The sequence below is a fragment of the Rhipicephalus microplus genome, unplaced genomic scaffold, assembly GCF_043290135.1.
Source record: "Rhipicephalus microplus isolate Deutch F79 unplaced genomic scaffold, USDA_Rmic scaffold_328, whole genome shotgun sequence".
Lineage (NCBI taxonomy): Eukaryota > Metazoa > Arthropoda > Arachnida > Ixodida > Ixodidae > Rhipicephalus > Rhipicephalus microplus.
The window spans coordinates 97501-110000 of NW_027464896.1; the positions used below are offsets into that span (position 1 = coordinate 97501).

Below are 12500 nucleotides of genomic sequence, written 5' to 3' on the forward strand. Positions count from 1 at the left end.
GCACCCGGGCTCGCCCCGGCTGACGCAGTTTTCGCGCCGCCCCGGCTGACGCGGTTTCGTGCCGCCCCGGCAGACGCGGTTTTCGCGCCGCCCCGGCTGACGCGGTTTCGTGCCGCCCCGGCAGACGCGGTTTTTTGCCGCCCCGGCTGACGCAGTTCGGACTTGGCACTTTTTGGCTGAGCCTTGCTGGCGGCCCACTCACTCGATCGCCATGTCTGTTTGCCACAGTTTTCCCGGTGGTGCCGCACCCGGGCTCGCCCCGGCAGACGCGTTTTTTTTTTCTTTCGCCCCGGCTGACGCAGTTTTCGCGCCGCCCCGGCAGACGCGGTTTTCGCGCCGCCCCGGCAGACGCGGTTTTTTGCGCCGCCCCGGCTGACGCAGTTCGGACTTGGCACTTTTTGGCTGAGCCTGGCTGGCGGCCCACTCACTCGATCGCCATGTCTGTTTGCCACAGTTTTCCCGGTGGTGCCGCACCCGGGCTCGCCCCGGCTGACGCAGTTTTCGCGCCGCCCCGGCTGACGCGGTTTCGTGCCGCCCCGGCAGACGCGGTTTTCGCGCCGCCCCGGCAGACGCGGTTTTTTGCGCCGCCCCGGCTGACGCAGTTCGGACTTGGCACTTTTTGGCTGTGCCTGGCTGGCGGCCCACTCACTCGATCGCCATGTCTGTTTGCCACAGTTTTCCCGGTGGTGCCGCACCCGGGCTCGCCCCGGCAGACGCGTTTTTTTTTTCTTTCGCCCCGGCTGACGCAGTTTTCGCGCCGCCCCGGCTGACGCGGTTTCGTGCCGCCCCGGCAGACGCGGTTTTTTGCGCCGCCCCGGCTGACGCGGTTTTTGCCGCCCCGGCTGACGCAGTTCGGACTTAGCACTTTTTGGCTGAGCCTGGCTGGTGGCCCACTCACTCGATCGCCATGTCTGTTAGCCACAGTTTTCCCGGTGGTGCCGCACCCGGGCTCGCCCCGGCTGACGCAGTTTTCGCGCCGCCCCGGCTGACGCGGTTTCGTGCCGCCCCGGCAGACGCGGTTTTCGCGCCGCCCCGGCTGACGCGGTTTTTGCCGCCCCGGCTGACGCAGTTCGGACTTAGCACTTTTCGGCTGTGCCTGGCTGGCGGCCCACTCACTCGATCGCCATGTCTGTTTGCCACAGTTTTCCCGGTGGTGCCGCACCCGGGCTCGCCCCGGCTGACGCAGTTTTCGCGCCGCCCCGGCTGACGCGGTTTCGTGCCGCCCCGGCAGACGCGGTTTTCGCGCCGCCCCGGCTGACGCGGTTTCGTGCCGCCCCGGCAGACGCGGTTTTTTGCCGCCCCAGCTGACGCAGTTCGGACTTAGCACTTTTTGGCTGAGCCTTGCTGGCGGCCCACTCACTCGATCGCCATGTCTGTTTGCCACAGTTTTCCCGGTGGTGCCGCACCCGGGCTCGCCCCGGCAGACGCGTTTTTTTTTTCTTTCGCCCCGGCTGACGCAGTTTTCGCGCCGCCCCGGCAGACGCGGTTTTCGCGCCGCCCCGGCAGACGCGGTTTTTTGCGCCGCCCCGGCTGACGCGGTTTTTTGCCGCCCCGGCTGACGCAGTTCGGACTTGGCACTTTTTGGCTGAGCCTGGCTGGCGGCCCACTCACTCGATCGCCATGTCTGTTTGCCACAGTTTTCCCGGTGGTGCCGCACCCGGGCTCGCCCCGGCTGACGCAGTTTTCGCGCCGCCCCGGCTGACGCGGTTTCGTGCCGCCCCGGCAGACGCGGTTTTTTGCGCCGCCCCGGCTGACGCGGTTTTTTGCCGCCCCGGCTGACACGGTTCGGACTTTGCACTTTTCGGCTGTGCCTGGCTGGCGGCCCACTCACTCGATCGCCATGTCTGTTTGCCACAGTTTTCCCGGTGGTGCCGCACCCGGGCTCGCCCCGGCAGACGCGTTTTTTTTTTTTTCTTTCGCCCCGGCTGACGCAGTTTTCGCGCCGCCCCGGCTGACGCGGTTTCGTGCCGCCCCGGCAGACGCGGTTTTTTGCGCCGCCCCGGCTGACGTGGTTTTTGCCGCCCCGGCTGACGCAGTTCGGACTTTGCACTTTTTGGCTGAGCCTGGCTGGCGGCCCACTCACTCGATCGCCATGTCTGTTTGCCACAGTTTTCCCGGTGGTGCCGCACCCGGGCTCGCCCCGGCAGACGCGTTTTTTTTTTTTCCTTCGCCCCGGCAGACGTGGTTCCCCCCCCCCCCCCCCCTCCGTCTTTCTTTTTGTTTTTTTTTTCGCCGCGGCTGAAGTGGATTTTTCGGTGCCTCGACGCCCCGGTAGTCGCGGTTTTTCCGTTTCCGCACGGCCCCGGCTGACGCTGCTCGGTCACAGTCGCCTTTTGTGGTGATTGCAGACTTCTTTGAGCGCGGGTGTTTTTTTTTTTGTTGTTGTTGTTGTTTTATTACGCATTCGCTCCAGCAGACGCTGTTTAGACTTTTTGTTTCCTCTTTTATCCTGCGACGAGGTGACGAGGTTTATTCGGTGCCCCGCCGCCCCGGCTGAAGTGATTTTTCCTGTCCCGTGCCGCCCCGGCTGACGCGGTTGGGACTTCGCGTTTGTTCGGCCGCCACGGGTTTTGGCGCACTCGCTCGGTTGCTTGTTGTTGCCACTTGTTGCGAACCCAGGTTTCTTGAGCGAGCGCGGGCGTTTTTTCTTCCTTTCTTTCTTTGTTCTATGTGTTAGCGAATCGGCCTTTAATATCACACGAGGACTCACAACCAACAATTTTCAGTTTGAAGTGTAAAAAATCTGCAGGTGTTGACGTAACTGACTTGCCCCGTACCCTTGAGTACATCCATGAAGTTCTCGTAGTACTACTAAATCGCATTATTCCAAGTGGAGAAATTCCCATAAACTTGCAAACCTCTACACGAAAATCGGTGCGCGTGATAAAGTTGAAAATTATCGTCCGATATCAAATGTGCCTTCTATAACACAAATTCTAGGAAAAAAAAAAAAAAAACACTTGTTCGCCGTTTTCTGCGCCGTGACTGGCAGCACTCCGGCGAAGCGAAACGGGGTCGATTCGAGCACGATATCGGCGTCTTTCGACGTGCTCGCCGGCGACCGTCGCACGAGTACGTCGCACGAGCGCGTCTGCCGGGGCGCCGTTTGCGAAGCCGACGCAAAAGTGGGAACCGCCGCTCGGATGATCGCCGCTTTCGGCAGAGTGAGTGTTGGCACTCCGGGGAAGCGAAACAGCGTGAATGCGCCCACGAAATCGGCGTATTTTGAAGTGCCCGCCGGCGACCGTCGCACGAGTACGGTAAACCGCGTCAGCCGGGGCGTAGTTCGGGACGCCGACGAAAAAGTGGGAAGCGCAACTCGGATCTTCGCCGTTTTTGCAGGAGTGAGTGGCGGCCCTCCTGCGAGACCAAGAAGCATCGATTCGTGCACGAATTCGGCGCCTTTCGACGTGATCGCCGGCGACCGTCGCTCGAGTAGGGCAAACCGCGTCTGCCGGGGCGGGCTTCGGGACGCCGATGCGAAAGTGGGAAACGCTGCTCGGATGTTCGCCGTTTTTGGCCGAGTGAGTGCTGGCACTCGGGCGAAGCCAAACGGGGCCGATTACGGCACGATATCGGCGTCTTTCGACGTGCCCGCCGGCGACCGTCGCACGAGTACGGTAAACCGCGTCAGCCCGGGCGGAGTTCGGGACGCCGATGCGAAAGTGGAGAACGCCGCTCGGATCTTCGCCGTTTTTGGAGGAGTGAGTGGCGGCACTCCGGAGAAGCCAAGGAGCGCCAATTAGCGCACGATATCGGCGTCTTTCGACGCGCTCGCCGGCGACCGTCGCACGAGTAGGGCAAACCGCGTCTGCCGGGGCGGGGTTTACGACGCCGACGCAAAAGTGGGAACCGCCGCTCGGATGTTGGCCGTTTTTGGCAGAGTGAGTGCTGGCACTCCGGCGACGCGAAAGAGCGCGAATGCGCCCACGAAAGTGGCGTATTTGGACGTGCGTGACGGCGACCGCTGCAGGAGTACGAAAAACCACGTCAGCCGGGGCGAGCGACACACGGCGGTCTGGGTGCTTATCGCTGCTATTATAGGGGCACCCCGGCAGACGCAGAAAAAAAAAAAAATTTTCGACCTTCTTTTTTGCTGGTCGAGCTCGGGTAACCCAGGTCGCAATGGGAGCCGCGCACGAAAGCGGCGTCGCGAGACGCGTTCGCGGTCGCTAGTCGCACGAGCTCGGCAACCGCGTCAGCCGGCGCGGAGTTCGGGATGCCGACGGCTAAGTGGGTACCGCTGCTCGGATGTTCGCCGTTTTTGGCCGAGTGAGTGCTGGCACTCCGGTGAAGCCAAGGAGCGCCAATTCGTGCACGATATCGGCGTCTTTCGACGTGCCCGCCGGCCACCGCCGCACGAGTACGGCAAACCGCGTCTGCCGGGGCGGGGTTCGCGACGCGTACGCAATAGTGGGAACCGTCGCTCGGATGTTCGTCGTCTTTGGCCGAGCGAGTGCTGGCACTCCGGCGAAGCGAAACGGGGCCGATTCGGGCACGATATCGGCGTATTTCGACGTGCTCGCCGGCGACCGTCGCACGAGTACGGCAAAGCGCGTCTGCCGGGGCGAGGTTTGCGACGCCGACGAAAAAGTGGGAAGCGCCGCTCGGATCTTCGCCGTTTTTGCAGGAGTGAGTGGCGGCCCTCCTGCGAGACCAAGAAGCATCGACTCGCGCACGATATCGGTGTCTTTCGACGTGCCCGCCGGCCACCGCCGCACGAGTACGGCAAACCGCGTATGCCGGGGCGGGGTTGGCGACGCCGACGCAAAAGTGGGAACCGCCACTAGGATGTTCGCCGTTTTTGGCAGAGTGAGTGCTGGCACTCCGGCGAAGCGAAAGAGCGCGAATGCGCCCACGAAAGTGGCGTGTTTGGACGTGCTTGACGACGACCACCGCAGGAAAACGAAAAACCACGTCAGCCGGGGCGAGCGACCCATGGCGGTCTGGGTGCTTATCGCTGCTATTATAGGGGCACCCCGGCAGACGCAAAAAAAAAAAAAAATTTTTTTCGACATTCTTTTTTGCTCGTCGACCTCGGGTGACCCAGGTCGCAGTGGGAGCCGCGCACGAAAGCGGCGTCGCGAGACGGCTTCGCGGTCGCTAGTCGCACGAGCTCGGCAACCGCGTCTGCCGGGGCGGAGTTCGGGACGCCGACGGCTAAGTGGGAACCGCCGCTCGGATGTTCGCCGTTTGTGGCCGAGTGAGTGCTGGCACTCCGGCGAAGCCAAACGGGGCCGATTCCGGCACGATATCGGCGTCTTTCTACGTGCTCGCCGGCGACCGTCGCACGAGTACGGCAAAGTGCGTCTGCCGGGGCGGGGTTTGCGACGCGTACGCAATAGTGAGAACCGTCGCTCGGATGTTCGTCGTCTTTCGCCGAGCCAGTGCTGGCAATCCGGCGAAGCCGAACGGAGCCGATTCGGGCACGATATCGGCGTCTTTCCACGTGCTCGCCGGCGACCGTCGCACGAGTACGGTAAACCGCGTCAGCCGGGGCGGAGTTCGGGACGCCGATGCGAAAGTGGGAAGCGCCGCTCGGATCTTCGCCGTTTTTGGAGGAGTCAGTGGCGGCACTCCGGTGAAGCCAAGGTGCGCCAATTCGCGCACGATATCGGCGTCTTTCGACGTGCCCGCCGGCCACCGTCGCACGAGTACGGCAAACCTCGTCTGCCGGGGCGGGGTTTGCGACGCCGACGCAAAAGTGGGAACCGCCGCTCGGATGTTCGCCGTTTTTGGCAGAGTGAGTGCTGGCACTCCGGCGAAGCGAAAGAGCGCGAATGCGCCCACGAAAGTGGCGTGTTTGGACGTGCTTGACGACGACCACCGCAGGAAAACGAAAAACCACGTCAGCCGGGGCGAGCGACCCATGGCGGTCTGGGTGCTTATCGCTGCTATTATAGGGGCACCCCGGCAGACGCAAAAAAAAAAAAAAAATTTTTTTCGACATTCTTTTTTGCTCGTCGACCTCGGGTGACCCAGGTCGCAGTGGGAGCCGCGCACGAAAGCGGCGTCGCGAGACGGCTTCGCGGTCGCTAGTCGCACGAGCTCGGCAACCGCGTCTGCCGGGGCGGAGTTCGGGACGCCGACGGCTAAGTGGGAACCGCCGCTCGGATGTTCGCCGTTTGTGGCCGAGTGAGTGCTGGCACTCCGGCGAAGCCAAACGGGGCCGATTCCGGCACGATATCGGCGTCTTTCTACGTGCTCGCCGGCGACCGTCGCACGAGTACGGCAAAGTGCGTCTGCCGGGGCGGGGTTTGCGACGCGTACGCAATAGTGAGAACCGTCGCTCGGATGTTCGTCGTCTTTCGCCGAGCCAGTGCTGGCACTCCGGCGAAGCCGAACGGAGCCGATTCGGGCACGATATCGGCGTCTTTCCACGTGCTCGCCGGCGACCGTCGCACGAGTACGGTAAACCGCGTCAGCCGGGGCGGAGTTCGGGACGCCGATGCGAAAGTGGGAAGCGCCGCTCGGATCTTCGCCGTTTTTGGAGGAGTCAGTGGCGGCACTCCGGTGAAGCCAAGGTGCGCCAATTCGCGCACGATATCGGCGTCTTTCGACGTGCCCGCCGGCCACCGTCGCACGAGTACGGCAAACCTCGTCTGCCGGGGCGGGGTTTGCGACGCCGACGCAAAAGTGGGAACCGCCGCTCGGATGTTCGCCGTTTTTGGCAGAGTGAGTGCTGGCACTCCGGCGAAGCGAAAGAGCGTGAATGCGCCCACGAAAGTAGCGTATTTGGACGTGCTTGACGGCGACCGCCGCAGGAGTACGAAAAACCACGTCAGCCGGGGCGAGCGACCCACGGCGGTCTGGGTGCTTATCGCTGCTATTATAGGGGCACCCCGGCAGACGCAGAAAGAAAAAAAAAATGGGGACATGGCGTGCGTCACCGTGCGGCTTCGCAGCGTTGCCGAAGTCGCCGAGCCCTTCGACTGAGCCGAACGGCGGACAGGGAACGTTGGTCGGCCGTTCTAACCTGTCGGTGCCACGCCGAGACGTCGTTAAGGAAAACCGCGTCGTGGGCCTCTACGACGCCGTCGAGTCGTTGTACGTTTGGTGTCCAGCGTGTCGGCGGCGAGTAGCGGACACGTCGTTCACGACTTCGGTCTTTCGCAGTCGACGCGAACTTGCGGAGAGTCGTGGTGCCTCACGTTTTCGGCAGAAACCGCGGCGGAATTTTCCCGTGCGTGCGCGCACGACCTCGGTGCTGTGCCGTCAGCGTAGTGTTGCACAAACTCGTGGCCTACCCAAGGTGCGGTACGTTTGCGGCCGTATCCTCGGTGGGAATTTCGTGAGTAGGGTCGCAAATTCTACGACCTCGGCGGGTTTGAGAGCGACGTAGACTTGTGGCACGCTCAACATGCCACACGTTTCGGGGCACACCCGCGGTGAAATTTTCTCGAGTACGCTCGTATTAGGGCCCAAGGAGGTCTGGGTACTTATCGCTGCTATTATGTGGGGGTTCTCGTGAGCGGCGTACGCGAAAGCGACCGGGTGTCTGATATGCGGCGGGCTTCGGCCTCGTCAAGCGTGTCCTCGGGTCTGCTCCAGGGGAATCCACGGCAGTCGTCTGCAGCCTCATCCGCTTGATGCGTTAGGGGCTGGTTGTCGGACGGTGCCGTTTTACCACGATATCGAGGTGTGTTCCGTGTCGTCCTCGGGCGATTCAGATGCGAAAGCGCCGAAGACGCGGGCGTGACCCGTCGTCTGGCGGCTTTGCAGTCTCGGCTCCGTTGCTAGTTCCGGCCGGTCCACCGACAGTGCAGCGGGCTTGGGCAACCCGCACGGCGCGACCGAGTCGATGCAACGAAAAAGAGCGAGCATGAACGTGCTTCTTGCCGCACGGCTCCCACTCGTCTTTCGGGAAGGTTGTGCCGTAGCGAGCTCGAACGCCGTCATCTCGGAGTGCAAAATAAGCGTGTTGGGGCGCCTGAAGGTGGCCTCCGCCGCACACAGACTGCGTCCGGCCCGCCGAGGGCGAGGACGGACGCGCAGTCGAACGATTACCTGGTTGATCCTGCCAGTAATCATATGCTTGTCTCAAAGATTAAGCCATGCATGTCTAAGTACATGCCGAAATAAGGCGAAACCGCGAATGGCTCATTAAATCAGTTATGGTTCCTTAGATCGTTTCTTCCTACTTGGATAACTGTGGCAATTCTAGAGCTAATACATGCAGTGAGCCTGGAGCCCTTTGGGTAACGGGTGCTTTTATTAGACCAAGATCGATCGGGTTTCGGCCCGTATTGTGTGGTGACTCTGGATAACTTTGTGCTGATCGCATGGCCACGAGCCGGCGACGTTTCTTTCAAGTGTCTGCCTTATCAACTTTCGATGGTAGGTTACTTGCTTACCATGGTTGTTACGGGTAACGGAGAATCAGGGTTCGATTCCGGAGAGGGAGCCTGAGAAACGGCTACCACATCCAAGGAAGGCAGCAGGCGCGCAAATTACCCACTCCCGGCACGGGGAGGTAGTGACGAAAAATAACAATACGGGACTCTTTTGAGGCCCCGTAATTGAAATGAGTACACTCTAAATCCTTTAACGAGGATCAATTGGAGGGCAAGTCTGGTGCCAGCAGCCGCGGTAATTCCAGCTCCAATAGCGTATACTAAAGCTGCTGCGGTTAAAAAGCTCGTAGTTGGATCTCAGTTCCAGACGAGTAGTGCATCTACCCGATGCGACGGCTCGGACTGAACATCATGCCGGTTCTTTCTTGGTGCACTTCATTGTGTGCCTCGAGATGGCCGGTGCTTTTACTTTGAAAAAATTAGAGTGCTCAACGCAGGCGAGTCGCCTGAATAAACTTGCATGGAATAATAGAACAAGACCTCGTTTCTGTTCTGTTGGTTTTTGGAATACGAGGTAATGATTAAGAGGGACGGACGGGGGCATTCGTATTGCGGCGCTAGAGGTGAAATTCTTGGACCGTCGCAAGACGAACTACTGCGAAAGCATTTGCCAAGAATGTTTTCATTGATCAAGAACGAAAGTCAGAGGTTCGAAGGCGATCAGATACCGCCCTAGTTCTGACCATAAACGATGCCAACCAGCGATCCGCCTGAGTTACTCAAATGACTCGGCGGGCAGCTTCCGGGAAACCAAAGTATTTGGGTTCCGGGGGAAGTATGGTTGCAAAGCTGAAACTTAAAGGAATTGACGGAAGGGCACCACCAGGAGTGGAGCCTGCGGCTTAATTTGACTCAACACGGGAAAACTTACCCGGCCCGGACACTGGGAGGATTGACAGATTGAGAGCTCTTTCTTGATTCGGTGGATGGTGGTGCATGGCCGTTCTTAGTTGGTGGAGCGATTTGTCTGGTTAATTCCGATAACGAACGAGACTCTAGCCTATTAAATAGGTGCGGGGTTCCCAGCACCTTACAACCTTCTTAGAGGGACAAGCGGCTCCTAGCCGCACGAAACAGAGCAATAACAGGTCTGTGATGCCCTTAGATGTCCGGGGCCGCACGCGCGCTACACTGAAGGAAGCAGCGTGTCTTTATCCCTGTCTGAAAAGACTGGGTAACCCGTGGAACTTCTTTCGTGATTGGGATAGGGGCTTGCAATTGTTCCCCTTGAACGAGGAATTCCCAGTAAGCGCGAGTCATAAGCTCGCGTTGATTACGTCCCTGCCCTTTGTACACACCGCCCGTCGCTACTACCGATTGAATGATTTAGTGAGGTCTTCGGACCGATGTCCGGCGCGGCCTTTCGGTTGCGCCGGTCTGTTGGAAAGATGACCAAACTTGATCATTTAGAGGAAGTAAAAGTCGTAACAAGGTTTCCGTAGGTGAACCTGCGGAAGGATCATTAACGGATTGTGAAGGGTGAGCGCCTCAGCTGCGTCTGCGCCCGACACTTTCTGCCGCTGACCCCGTTTGGACGCGGGGTCGGCTTTTCCCCACGGGGCTGCCTGAATGTGGAGCGGCACCCCGTGACAAATTGTTGCGCCCAGCGGACGCCAACACCGCGACCTTGGACGGTCGGCCAGGTGGCGGACGCGGGTACAAACGGCGCAACGCACTCATAGGTCGGCTTTCGACCCGCCACTGCACCGTGGCTCGAAGCGCTCGAAATGCGCGACCCGACCGCTGCGGGACCGCCTAGTACTGTAAACAGGAGCGGCGGAGCGCGAACGGCGAGTCGTGGTTACGTCGGTAGAAGGCGAGGCTGCGCGTTCCCGAAACGCCAGCCGAGTGCCCTCCCGACCGTTCGAGCGTGCAAGAACGAGACCCGACAATCGCGCGGCGACTGCCAAGTACGAGAGGAACGGCACAAGCGTCGGCGGTCGGTCAAGGAACTGGCGATGTGACGGGTCCGCTGTGCACCAGTGCATACCGTCCCGCCGTCCGCGGCAAGCGCCTCCGCGTCCTCGGGTGACGGAGGCTGCCGGTCGGTTCTTGCAGGCGAGGGATCTCGCTGGCACCGGTTCGCGTTGACGCGCGGCCGGTCATGGCACGGCGATGCGACGGCCGAGGTGCGCAGTACTCGATGGAGGAACCGCACGCTCCGATGACCGTCCCGCCCTCCGCGGCGTATGCGTACCGACCGTAATGGTTGCAGCAGCGCCGGCCGGCTTTTGAATTCGCCACACGAAACACGGTGCGAGATCGCGGTTAGGGGAGCGTCGACGTTGCCAGGCGTTTTGCTTGCTGCCGAGGGAAAGGCGGCACGGCCACGTCGCGCTCGTCGCGATTAGCGGGTCTGCGCGCTTTGGGAAGGTGCCGCAACGACTTGCCGAAAGAGGAAGCACGGAAGAACGAGGGACTTGGACGTCCCGACAATTGAACGCACTTGCGGCCAGGCCCTTGCTGGCTTCGTTCTTCCGCCTCGAGTAGGCTCGTACGCGGCTCCGGCGCCGAAAGTGGTCCTTGGCACCGACTTCGGTGGACGTGGGAAGTGCCGCGCAAGTACGGCGCGCCTGGCTCCACCTGTTGGCTAAAGTAGGCAGCCGGATCGGCATTTTGGTGTGCGGTGGCAAACCGTGGATGCGAAAAAAGCTTGTGCGATTTCGTGGAACAAAAAGCGGGGGTCCCCCTTTTTATGCGGAGGAGACCGACCCGCCCGCCGTGGTGAACCGCGACGCCACGGTAAAAACGGGAGAGGCTTGTCGATGGGACCGTGCATCCCGCGCTCCACGGAGGCCGGGAGGCGGCCGCCCGAGGAAATGTGTAGCCGTCGAGGCCCGCATCTGCGTGCACTCTTATCCAAATGGGTGTACCGCAGGCATTTTCTGGTTAGGCGGGCCAATGAGAGCGAGCACACAACGATACCTACGGGTCCGGCTTGGAGAACCGGCTTCGACGCCTCCCGAGTATTTATAGAGGGGTGGACCACGAAAGCACTCGCAAGTAGCGGAAGCGAAACGCCGTCCGAAACACACCGTTTGCTCGATTTGCGGCAGCCGAAAAAGGCGCGGCAGAGTTTTGGAGTCCAAGCGTGCGCTGAAAAGCGCCCTTCTTGGCCACTGTTTGGCCGAGTGCCAGAAACGTTTGGTTTTGACTGTACGGAATTGAACAAACACTTTTTCACGACTCTAAGCGGTGGATCACTCGGTTCTCGGGTCGATGAAGAACGCAGCCAGCTGCGAGACTTGGTGTGAATTGCAGGACACACTGAGCACTGATTCTTTGAACGCACATTGCGGCCTTGGGTCTTCCCTTGGCTTCGTCTGTCTGAGGGTCGGATCACATATCAAGAGAGCCTTCGGCGCACAAGGGAACGTGAGCCGTCGACTCGTTTTGACCGCGTCGGCAACACGGACAGCACGCTGAACACCTCACAGCGAGCGCCAACAGCGGCCACTCAAGGGCGAGACGGTGGCGACCGTCGTGCCAGAGCCCAACCGAAACGGGGGCGACCGACTGCATTGAGGATGTGGCACCTCGTTGAGACCGCCGCAGGACTTCGAGTCGGAAGGAAGCCTGCAGGGAAAGTGCGGTCGAGGTTGCGTACTCCTCTCTGCGACCGGGCGCGCAAGAGCTGCGAGAGCCACGGACGCGCAACTTTAACGCACGGTAAACACGAGGAGCGAAAGCCGGCCAGCAAAGCTTCTCCAGCCGTGCGCAAAGTGCGCGAGATCGCAGCCTTGCGTTGCGCTTGTTGCCCTCGAAGTAAGCAGGGTGTCCCGTAGACCGGGCGCTCGAACACGCTGCGGGGCCGTGCCTCCTCCAGGCTTTGCCGCGCGAACAGGGAACGTTCGCGCGCAAAGCGCAGGGAGGTGAGGAGGCTGCGCCCGACGTTTGCGGTTCGCTGCGTACGCGGTTGATGCGGAGAGCACGGCGCGACGACTTGCCGCGAAGCGGAAAAAGTCTCCCGCACGAGTTGGCGAAACGTTGGCGAAGCTTAAGGCGTTCTCGTCGTAGTCCGCCGTCGGTCTAAGTGCTTCGCAGTTCCCGTCCCGTTCAAAAAACTGGGCCACTCCAGTTGGGGCGGGGGCGACGCTACACGAGACGATGCCTCTCGCCAGGCTGCGTGGCTGCCCTTGCGGCGGC

At 61.0% G+C, this 12500-nt stretch overlaps 2 non-coding genes across 2 annotated transcripts; both read left to right on the top strand.

Moving 5' to 3' along the window:
• The first annotated feature begins 8004 nt into the window (after positions 1–8004).
• Positions 8005–9819, top strand: LOC142793750 (small subunit ribosomal RNA). The gene has a single exon (XR_012891792.1). It is a non-coding gene; the product is annotated as a small subunit ribosomal RNA (ribosomal RNA).
• Positions 9820–11538: 1719 nt separating this feature from the next.
• Positions 11539–11691, top strand: LOC142793743 (5.8S ribosomal RNA). Its single transcript, XR_012891785.1, has one exon. It is a non-coding gene; the product is annotated as a 5.8S ribosomal RNA (ribosomal RNA).
• Positions 11692–12500: the final 809 nt, after the last annotated feature.